The sequence below is a fragment of the Cucurbita moschata genome, unplaced genomic scaffold, assembly GCF_002738365.1.
Source record: "Cucurbita moschata cultivar Rifu unplaced genomic scaffold, Cmos_1.0 Cmo_Scf00006, whole genome shotgun sequence".
NCBI lineage: Eukaryota > Viridiplantae > Streptophyta > Magnoliopsida > Cucurbitales > Cucurbitaceae > Cucurbita > Cucurbita moschata.
In genome coordinates this window covers 4,149,878-4,159,614 of record NW_019268522.1, presented here as the reverse complement: position 1 = coordinate 4,159,614, position 9,737 = coordinate 4,149,878, and the positions used below count along the sequence as shown (strand labels likewise).

Genomic DNA, 9,737 nt, shown 5'->3' with positions numbered 1-9,737 from the left:
TGCCGCCTAATGTATAGAAGTCGGAGAGGACATGAACTGACACACTCTGTTGACACAGAAGGATATATCAGGACGTGTCAGAGACAAATATTGGATAGCACCAACGACACTTCGATAGCGAGTAGTATCCTCAGGTGAGAGCTTTTCACCACCATTCAATAACAACTTCTCACTGGGAAGCATAGGTGTGGGCACACCTTTGGAGGTGAGCATATTGGTTCTGGCTAATAAATCTCGAATGTATTTATGTTGTGTCAGAATAAGTCCACTAGAAGTATGGCGGACCTCAATCCCAAGAAAATAACTCAAAATACCAAGATCCTTGACGGCAAAATCATCCTGAAGCTGTGTAAGAAGTTTCTTAGTAGCCGTAGAAGATGAGCTGATGATAATAATATCATCAACGTAGATGAGGATATACATCTGAATGCCCGTTTTGTTAAAAATAAAAAGAGAGACATCAGCCTTTGAAGGTGTAAAATCCAGCTGTAATAGTTTGGAGCTAAGGCGAGAAAATCAGGCACGCGGAGCTTGTTTAAGGCCACAAAGCGACTTATCCAGCTTGCAGAGATAACCAGGGTGTTGAGAATCCACAAATCCAGGGGGCTGCTTCATATAAACATCTTCATTAAGAAGGCCATGAAGAAAAGCATTTTGAATATCAATCTGCCGAATAGCCCAACCACGAGAAATAGCAAGAGATAATAAGAGCCGAATGGTAGTGGGCTTAACAACTGGACTAAAGGTATCATCATAATCAACGCCATACTGCTGTTTAAAACCTTTAGCAACCAGGCGTGCTTTGTAGCGATCAATAGAGCCATCTGGCTTTTGTTTGAGTTTGAAAACCCATTTGCAATCAATAACGTTAAGACCAGCACGAGGAGGAACTAAGTGCCATGTCTTATTTTTTTGAAGTGCCTGAAATTCATCATTCATTGCCTGACGCCAGAGGGGATGCTCCATAGCAGTAATATGTGAAGTAGGTTCAGAGGTAGAAGACCGAGCTACAAGATATGTTACTGTTCCATCTATACGCACCTTGGGTTTCTTGATATTGTGCTTCAATCGAGTACCATACGGATGAGTAGTAGGTGCAGGATCCACATTTGAGGGGACGGCCGTATCAGCCGTTGCGAGGGGAGCAACCGATGCTACAGCAGTTGGTTGACCAGCGGCCGAGGATTCGACCGGGCATTGCACAATATCATCTGCTGGAGGAGGAGCCGAGGCCTCAATCATTGGCGGAACAACCAACGCCGATTCGCATGGCAGCGACGCGGAGGATTGTTGCGGCAATTCCGAAGCTGATGTAGACACCAAATTTTCTGCATCCAAAGAGTTAGTAGGCCCAGACATATGCATGTGATCATTCTCCAAATTAGTACTGCTATTACCCAAATGCAAGGTGCACAAATCAGGGGCATTATGCGTCGACTGCATGATTGGGGAAGAATTAGGTGAGGCTCTCTTGAATGGAAAAACATTTTCATCAAATATGACATCTCTAGACATATAGACACGACCAGAATCAGTGTCAAGACACTTATACCCTTTATGTGAAGAACTGTAGCCTAGAAAGACACATTCCTTTGATCGAAAAGAGAGCTTTTGTTTGTTATAAGGACGAAGATGAGGCCAACAAGCACACCCAAAATTTTTTAATAAGGAGTAATTTGGTGGGGTATGAAAAAGAAGCTGTAAGGGGCATTTTTTATCGATGACACGAGTAGGAAGACGATTGATGAGATATGTGGTTGTAAGAAACGCGTCGTCCCAAAATTTAATAGGTACATGAGCATGAGCTAGAAGGGCTAGGCCAGTTTCAACAATATGACGATGCTTGCGTTCAGCAGACCCATTTTGTTGATGTGTGTGAGGGCACGAAACACGATGACCAATTCCAAGGGAACGAAAAAAATGTGTTATGAATTTTCTGATATTCCCCACCCCAATCAGATTGGACCCACTTGATTTTAGTATCTAGGAGGCGCTCAACATGAGCTTGGAATTGCAAAAATATACGAGGAGCTTCTGTACGATCATGCATCAAATAGATCCACGAAAATTTACTGAAATCATCAATGAAACTAATATAATATTTAAAACCCCCAATAGATGGAGGTGCAGGGCCCCAAACATCCGAAAAAATAAGTTCCAAAGGTGACGAAGACCTATGGGAAGAACTAGTATATGGCAATCGATGACTCTTTGCTAACTGACACGCATTACAAACTGACAAAGATGACTCACTAGCACATGAAATATTATTTAGACGCAAAATGGATTTTATTACTTGAGATGAAGGATGTCCAAGACGTGCATGCCATTGGGCGTGAGTAGTAGATCTGCTCACCAAGGCGTGCTTGAGATTATCGACATCGGATGGCTTAATAGGATAAAGACCAGATTCACACCTCCCATTTAGGAGACTTTTCCTCGACTGTCGATCCTTTATAGAAAAATGCCAAGGATGGAATTCAAAGAATACGTCATTATCACAAGAAAATTTATGAACAGAAAGAAGATGTTTGGAAATTTCAGGCACATGCAAAATATTACGCAACGCAAGAGGACGAGTAGCAGTATTAATTAGAGAATGACTAGTATGCAAAACACGCAAACCTGCTCCATTGCCGACTTGAACTTGTTCACCTCCATGATAACGTTCACGCACAGCGAGACGATCTAGGTCACTGGTAATATGGTTCGTAGCGCTTGTGTCGCTGTACCAATTTGGGTCAATCTTGGAAGAGGAAGTAGCCGCCAGTGCCGTAGGAGGAGCAGAAGAAGGTTCATCTTGATAGGACTCATCCATCCTATGCCAGCAGCGGATAACAGTATGCCCCACTTTGCCGCAGATCTGGCAGGAAGGACGAGCAGAAGGGCCACGACGATCACCAGCAGGACGAGAGGGTGCATAACCTTGAGAACAACCACGACCGCGATCCCTACGCCCATGATTCTTCTGCTGACCACCACGACTAGCATAATTGGCAGAAGATCCAAGATTTAACTAAAGTTCAGCTTGGTGTTGTAGTTGGCGAGCTTCATACGTCATTAGATGTGCAAACACATCATCAAGGGTGAGGGCTTCACTCTTGGTAGTCATTGAGGTGACGAAGGGATCATAGTCAGGGCCAAGACTAGCGAGAAGATACGCGATCACATCATCATCCTGCAAGGCAGAGCCGGCGGCGGCTAGCCCTTTGATCTTGCAAAAATAATTTGCAGCAGATTGATCTCGTTTCTTGGACGTGGCGAGCTCAACACGAATCTGAGTAGTGCGAGCACGAGTTGACGATGAAAACATCCGCTGCAGGGTATCCCATGCCTCCTTGGACGTAGTAGCGGCAACCACATCATGAAGAATCTCCTCAGACATGGAGGAGAGAAGGCTGCTAAGGACTTGTTGATCCTGATCATACCACTGATTATAGGCCGAATTAGGGACCAGCTCAGCACCAGCAGTAGTTGAGGAAGGGATCAGCTTGGCAGGTGCAACATTGGTGCCATCGAGGTAGCCCATAAGCTTCGTACTCCGTAGGTAGGGGAGGAGCTGGGCACGCCATATGATGAAGTTGTTTTTGGTTAGACGAATTGTGACAACATGGTGTAGAGGGATTGGATATTGTTTAAGGCCAAAAGTCGCCATGGTAGTTGAGACGGTGTTGGAGATGGTGGATGGAGAGGAGGAAGAAGACATGGCGAGGAGTTTAAAAAATAAACCTTGGCTCTGATACCATGTTAGATTGAATGGCACAATGACCTATCTGGGTCACGACCTCATGTATTTATAGATGCGTATAATGAAGATTACATTCCAAATCTATGATTTGGTAACAAACCATAAAATCATAGATTTGGTAACAAACCCTTCAAATCATAACAACTAGTAAATCTTAAACTATTTTAGTATATACAGTTATGATCTATTTTAGGTTTAACAGTAACGACCTAAAGTTTTCTACTTAATTTAAGGTCGCCATATACGTAACATAAACATTGAATGCGGAAGACTTCATTTAAATTCCATAAAACATAACCTTTATCTTAAAACGCACCCATGGACTTACGTGTTTTGAAAACATCTTTAAAACGACACAACAAAAGACTAAATAAAATGAATAAGAGTTTAAGTTAAAAACATCCTATTCTAGCATAAGTCTAAGAAAATAAATACCATTATCCTATGCATGTGCCATGGTCTCAAGTTGCGATGCCGTCGTCAGCCGTACAAGAATGCCTTGCCTTAACCTGAAAAATGTAGTAGCACATGGCTTCAGTATTTAAACAAATACTCAGTAAGTGGCCCCACTATTGGGGTTAAATGTAACAATCACATGCAATGAGATGATGGGACCTATCTTTCATTCCATTTTCCCTACGGTGCTGTCCTAACGGGTAATTTTGGACGTGTACCATATACTCTACACAAAGCCCATACGTGTGAGTATGGACTCACCAGCTAGTTCTCACACCGCTGGGTCACTTTCCTTATCTGGTGGGCATACTCTGGGAGCCCCTTAGACCGGACACCCGCTAGAATTAGTAACCGTCACGGCAGCGCTATGCAAAGCATAACGATCGTTGTCCTACCATTAGATGTACGCGTCTGTACCCTCGTGATGGGATAGGGTTATCCCCCCAAATGCATGAGCACACATAATGCATGAGGTCCCAAAACTTTTCCATTCTCATTATCCTTTAATACAACCCTACTAGCATTATGTACATATCATATAATTTTTCATATCGTTTCAAATATCATTCATCATTCATATCATATCGTGTCAGATATCGTTCATCATTCATATCATATCGTTTCTCATTCTTCAGTTCTCAAATCATATCAAATCATACATAATTCTAACGGGTTATATTTCATGTCATTTATCGTGATTTCATTTTATTCATATCATGCTGTATACACACAATTTAAGAGACCTAACATAATGTTCTATGCTTTTAACATAACATTTCATCATATACACATCATACCATGACATATTGCATCACAATGTATCATATCATAAACAAGTCATAACGTAAATACTTCGTAGTCATATTATTCTCTAACTTATCATAGCCTTAACGTTCTTATACCTATCACAGACATATCATTACGTGAACGTACCTTAGTCATATCATCATAAGAACGTATCCTAACGCTATCATTCTATCAATCCTAACACTATCGTTCTATCAATCTATCACAAACCTATCTCTTTCTGCCCGTAACCTAACCGTATTCTTTTATCAATCTCTCTTATCCATATCACTCCAGTATGTAACCTAACCTTAACGTTTCATGAACGTATTTTACATTTCGTTTTGTGCATCTTTCTCGTATCCTATCTCAAACATATTCTTGAACACATCGTACCGTAATTATTATCATACAATTCATCTATTGTAACGTATACATAACATATAAGAAGCATATCGATCCACAGACAATTCACACATCAATATATATGACACGTGCAGAACCACGGGGCACGTGTCAACATCAAATGTAACCATGCCAATAGTAAGGTCACTTACCTAGCTAGCTTAAGTCGTTGTCACAAATATATCTTTAATAAAAGTTCGATTCCGTCATTTGAAATCCGAGTCAACCTATGTGAGCCCATGACATCAGTTTCAAGTTTGAAATCTACAAAATTATTTCTCTCGTTCACATAGGTCCATTGTTAAAAGTCTTGAAATGTTATATGTTTATAATTATATTTTTATTAAAAAACTTATTTTTCATGGTTATTTTTGTATAAAAAGTAGATACAGCTATTTCAAGTTATTCTACGTTTTACTACTCTTAGGTTTTACTACTCTGTATTTACTTTTCTCTCTATATTTAGTTTTTAATTTTTAATTCCTTAATCTTATTTTTTTTATTTGTTGCTTTTAATTCTTTTTTACAAATCTTTCCTCAATCTCTCCTCCTCTCTCTTTGTAATTATTTTCATTGGGCAAGTAGATTTTCAATTTGTAAACATTTTCAATTATGTAAACCAGATCTTTAACTTTATATTTATTTTCATGATGTAAACAAGATCTTTAATTTTATATTTATTTTCATTAGGTAAACAGATATTATTGGCCAATTTTAATCGATTGTTTCTACGTACAAATTTATAGATCTGCCAACTAAAATTTATAGATCTGCCAACTAAAATTTTATTGATTCTAACCTTATTTCCTATTGTTAACAAAAATCTAATTAATTGAACATGTATCTGATTATTACAAGATCTGGTAAAATATGGAACGAAGATTTGATCATAAATTAATTTTTTATAACCATAACTATAAAATAAAGAAATTTGAGATAGAATTTTACCGTAATAATAGACCAAATCTCTTTAGGTAAATTTCATCATATCTGTTTAGTTGAAAAGCCATTTTATTTTTTTTTTCAAATCTGACATTTTTCTGTTTTTTTTTGGACTAAATATTGTGGGGTTGAGGAAAGAGAATGTGGTTGGGATGAGAGGATGGTGGGGAGAGGTGAGTAAATTTTATTTTTATTTTTATTTTTAAGTAATCTTTTTAGTTATTTATTTATGAATTTTTTTTTTTTTATGTATATATATTTTTTATAATTATTCTTATTTGTTTATTATTATTATTATGATTATTATTATTATTATTATTATTTATTATTATTATATATATATATATATATATATATATATATATATATATATATTTTTTTTTTTTTTTTTTGCTATTACATCCCATGTCTCACCAAGACGGAGCCTTCTTGGCTTCTTGGATATGTCTATTGGAACCGACCCATGTGTCACTTATCTTATGAAGTCATCCCAAACATCCATTCACCTGGGTTCTCATCGAGGCATGAACCCTCCTGTGTCCATGTTAAGTTATTTACGGGATCCATATCAGATAGCAGTGCATATACCAACTTCCGACATATTGTTGGCACACCAATGTCGTCCAAATGTTGGCTAACTACAAAACCTCGAAGTTTGGGTCATGATACAAGTAGTCTTAATCAAGCTATCTTATAAAATTATTTGAATAAACAAGCTTTTTTTATTCTTGATATTGATCATCAAGTTAAATCCATTCTTTCTTCTTCCTTGAGATGAAATCATCTTGATTTGGAGATTTTAGTATTTATGATCTAGAGTTTGACTAAGGTTTTCATATCATTAAATAATTGTTTGCATAATTTGTCACTCCCTCATGTTTAGATTATTAAGGTTCACTAACTATGGGAAGGTTGCAATCTGACCTCTAGTTAGTGAACTGTCTAGATTGACAAGATTCATATTGACTCTCAATTTCTTCATAAAAGTTGTAGATCCTAATTCTGACTACATCCTAATATTTTTTCTTGAATTTTTACTCCAACACATATAGATTTATGGACATCAAAAATAGGTACATTCCCTTTCTCGCCGTCCTTCGAAGGTTTCTCAGGATAGCAGTTTTCGATCAAAATTTTGATCAAGTTAATTCACAAAATATGTGGAGAATTCTTCCTAGAAGTACATATCAAAATCTTAGGCCTTAATTCTTAAGAAACGACTCGGATTTTAGGAAAAACCTCATAAGGTTACTCATGAACTTACCCGCGAAACTTCTTATTACTCAAATCCTCTTCTCCCTTCCAAGAAAGCCTCCTTGTGTCACGATCTTTTCGCTGGAATGAACTCCAAAGGTAGTTTCCAGTGAGTTTTCTAAGGGTTCTTTCTTCCTCCTCTTTAGGTTCTCTAAACTCTGTCTCTCTTTCTTTTCCTCTTTTGTAGGTCCTTTGCTAAGGTTCCTTTTCCTCTTTTGTAGGTCCTTTGCTAAGGTTCCACTTGGACTCATATAGTGATGGGAGCAAAATGACTTGTTTGCCCCTATGTTGTTTTTTATTATTATTATTATTATCCGCTTGCTAATAGTTAGGCTCTTTTAGAGACTTTTGAGTAGTTGTTTACCTCAAAGTATGTTTAAACACCTTTGAAACACTTTCGTAGCATAAGAGGGTTGGTTGCTGTTAGGACCTTACTTTTAAGGTTTTGAATCTTGAACCATGACTAAAAAGACAAAGACCAAAAGCAAATAAAATAAAAACTAAAATAAAATAAAAGATAAAAATATGATCAAATTTAAATCGAAATTAAAACAAACAACATCATGGTTATATACGAAATAAAATCCAATTATAAGATGATTTGTTCAAATTTATTAAAAAGAGGGGATTCGGGATACAATTATAAAGCAAATTATAAAAATAAACTGATACTTTAGAACGACCATCTGTGACTACGTAGCTCTCGAACGCTCTCCACCTCAATCAGTAGCCGATGAACACATAAAAAAATAACAAAGGAAAAATGGATGAGTATGAAAATACTCGGTAAACCTAGTTATAGGCTATCATTTCATTAGCTCTCATCGCATCCTTAATCTAGTAGGTAACTATGAGCTTTACCCTAGGCTCTAGGAAGTTCAATCCTAATATCTACTACTGTCTAAGCATCTGGGATACCTCGAAGTTCTTTACCCCCAGATGTTTGGATAGATTCTACAACCTTGTTGATTTTTTACTTAGGTAAATCGCTTTGCTTACATAATATATGGCCGATATCTTGGGTTGAGACTTTACCTCATAAGCATCTGATGGGACAGTATGGTGCTTGCTTGTCTGAACACCATCCATGGGAGGTTAGCTGGTAAACATCTCCCACATGACCATAAAAGTTACCCTAGCCTAGGGGAGCAACCCTAGTATGTTAGCCAGCTACTGTGTCTTACTGCATGATACAACGCCCCCTCTTAGGATGGTTTTTACTGCAGGCCCCGTACATAAGACTACTTACCTTTTTCTCTAGGTAAAGGCACATGGTCGCCTCAACGCACTATACTATCTAGCCTAAGCCTGGCTCGACAATACCTATACTATTATCGCTTGGTAGGGCACTGCTAGCTTGAAGGGAATAATGGAAAATATAAGAGGTGTAGACTCTGATGACACCGACATACTTATAACTGTTAGGTGAGCTATTTTAGTCATTCCTAGATGTCGTAAAGGTCAAATTCTTTGAGATTGGCAATTTAATTTTCATCTCATGTTTTCAAGACATTCGAAACTAGCTCCTCGGGCTCATCCAATCTCTAGGTGCACTCAGGTCTCGACCTCTAGTAGTCATTCACAATCCTAGGATGCCCAGTCTGCTGAAAACATACTAACCTAGGTCAACATGTAAACGTTCTAGCTCTAGTACTCTAATCTTAGCTTGATTCTCTCGTGCACGCTTTGTTAGGGTGATATACCTATTGATCACCTAAAGCATTAAACACATATTATAAATATCACCTTGGTCATATTTGATGCTAAGAGGTCTACTAAGTTCTTAGGATGGCTAGGTGACTTAACTCAGACTTTTGACTCAAAGATACTTTATTTTATTCTAACTCCTCGAGTTTGTCTTAGTCTAAGAGCACTAGGGTCTAGATTCTCTAATCATCCCTCATGATCCTAAGGTGCTCATTCTACTGAAGGAGTCCTAACCTAAGTTATCGTCTAGTCGTCCTGACTCTAGCATCTTAGTTCGAGCTTTGTATAGATAAACATGTTCTATTTGGAGGACATGCAATCAAACTGTAATAACCCAAAATGATTATAAAATGTATTTTGTGTGTATGTGTTGTGTGTTTAATAATAATGATAATAATAATAATAATAATAATAAATAAATAGTTAAATTAAATTTAAA

At 37.6% G+C, this 9,737-nt stretch overlaps 1 non-coding gene across 1 annotated transcript; it reads right to left on the bottom strand.

The window, feature by feature from the left end:
• Nucleotides 1-3,047: 3,047 nt before the first annotated feature.
• On the bottom strand, nt 3,048-3,187 carry LOC111444491. Its single transcript, XR_002710715.1, has one exon. It is a non-coding gene; the product is annotated as a small nucleolar RNA Z247 (small nucleolar RNA).
• Nucleotides 3,188-9,737: the final 6,550 nt, after the last annotated feature.